This window comes from Triplophysa rosa, linkage group LG7 (assembly GCF_024868665.1).
Source record: "Triplophysa rosa linkage group LG7, Trosa_1v2, whole genome shotgun sequence".
Classification (NCBI taxonomy): domain Eukaryota; kingdom Metazoa; phylum Chordata; class Actinopteri; order Cypriniformes; family Nemacheilidae; genus Triplophysa; species Triplophysa rosa.
The window spans coordinates 6,395,666-6,398,256 of record NC_079896.1 but is presented as its reverse complement, the minus strand read 5'-3'; positions in this window follow the sequence as shown (position 1 = coordinate 6,398,256).

Genomic DNA, 2,591 nt, shown 5'->3' with positions numbered 1-2,591 from the left:
TTTCAGGCTTTCTGTGTAGGCTTCCGTCCAAGACTTTCCCCCTTGGAGAAACGCATAGAGAGAGGGCAGGCCACAAACAATACGAAGTCAGAGACGAGCCTACTGGGGCCACGTAACACACACAATGACACACATACTCATTCTTAGCGATGCACAATGAGTACACACTCATTGACAGAAGCCTGCGAGAACACAATCGCACACTTTTTTACGCAAATCGCACACAATGTCTGCCCCAACCATTCCACTCCCTTCTCATAAACAAATGTTGTGGTTTTTCTATGCTTTTCACAAGGGTATGGCTTTCATGACCAACTTTTACAGATGCTCGTACAGCCAATAAAACAGATCCTCATTGTTTAGTTCTTTGTGAACAATGTATAAACAGACACTTACTGACTATTAAAATTAACTGTGCATCAACAACCGTCACTTTGTTTCATGATTTCAAAAGTGATTCCTTCACCTGCATTGTATGAATGTGGGGGTTACCAATAGGTGCTTCTGACTGCGTGTACATGTGTGAATGTGTGTCTGTTGGGCGTAGTTTCCACCAGACAGTGCACATCCTGGGTTGGCACATCTTCACCAGGCATATTCCATAAAGGGAAAACATATAAAAATGCTTTCTTTGGAACCATCTGGAATATAAGAGACTGATGTGCTATGACTAACACCCATGCTTGAACTCCTGTGAAAAATTATAGTGGTCTTTAGTATGACGAAATGGAATACAAAGCTAAATTTTCCATCTCCAAATTAGTCTTGCGAAACAGCTGCATTGTACAGTTTTACGTCTCGTTCAAAGTCTGTTTAGAATTAAAAAAAGAAAAAGGTTTGTAACTACTGTTGATGAAGAAAAATCTATGTTGTGCTTGCATGTGTGTCTTGCATAACACAGAAGTTCACAGCATATGCACACAGCTGTCTTATCTGCCTTAAGTTCATATGTACATTACATTATATTTCTCTGTTTGTAGGAGGCATTAGAAATAAACAGACATGTAGTTGAAAATGACAAGGAATAAATAAAATACTTTAATATGACACAGCTGTCTCCAAGAGGTTATTCAAAGAATAAGGTCACACCTGTAAATATGGGGACAAGAAAAGCTGCTTGTCTGTGCTTGTCACTTACAATACAAAAAGTCAAGCGATGAGATATGGAAGATTTTTGCATACATGCTAAAAAAAAAAGAAATTCTACTGGTTTGACTATGGTTTGTTATTTGCACTACCAATATTTTTGGTATGTTTAAACTCCCAGTGAAATAAAAAATTACAATGCCTATTTTTTCATGAAATATTGCAGCGTTTATTGTACATAGTTTATCAATATGGGTCATTCTTTTTTTTTTAAATCGTGTGCCCTCATAATATTTAGTTAAAATCTAAAAAAGCTCTTCCGTCCTGTAATGTCTATCCATCTTAAATGAGGTATGTTAGATGGCTTGGGCGGAGCATCCGTTAACTCCTCCCCTTCAACTGTCAGTCTGCTGTCAGTTCCATTTCAAAATGCAACGGCTGTTTTTATACATCCAATCAAATCGCAGAGAAAGACAAAAGCCACGCCCACTATTTTTCTCATTCAAAATTCCATTTCACACGGAAATGCCTCAAAATACAGAAACGATCGCAACTTCCGGTTCACTGGGACTTTAAGCCACATATCTTACTTAGACACATGTATAAGTCGCAAATCCCATCACATCTTTATCTATACAAACAACTACAATGTTACCCTGTCGACACAGCAACGTTAGAACAATATTCAATTTGGAAATTCAACAGACCACGAAATTGAGTTCAAGATCAACCGATAATATATTATTTACTTAGAAGTTACAGCTAAATGAGATTCACATTATCTTCTGTCCTAAAGATTTCACAGTTCCTTGCACTTTTTTATAGGCCAAAAAACATGCTTATTTGTTCAGACATTAGTGTAAAGAGCCTTTAACCATGACTGGGAAAGTTATGACGCATGTTCAACAGTTGACTGATGATAAAGGAGACATTGATGTTAACCAGTGATTGGATGCTCAGAGTCAAGGGTTTAAGTGCATTCTGGGAATTAAAGACCCTGCAGCATTGGTATTGGTATGAATGAACACAGGGGTTAGAAACAGGACACCCTCAGGTCTGGCATTGATCTTTACAACAGTCACTCCTTAACCTTAGTGTGAACATCTGAAAATTCACATTCACCAGAAAATAAGAGTGTTATTGTTTTATTTCATAATATAATTTTATTGTACAGCAGTTTGGAATACTTGACTCTGATTCTGGTATAAAGGAAAATGTGCAGTCAGTGGATCATACTCACAAAATAAAGCCCTTCAGGATCATGCAAAAAGTCTCCTAATGGGGTTATTTGAAAAAAATTACTGCCGTTTGTCCTTTCCAATAAGTGTATTTCTAATAAAGAGCATTCATTTTCAAAATCAAAGCCAATACCCATATAGTTCAAACATATACAGTATTTGCACAAACAAACTCACATTTTTTTGATTATATAATTTCTACTTTAACAACAAATTTAATAATTATATTTTAAGTTACATTTACAGAATATAGTACAAATATACAAA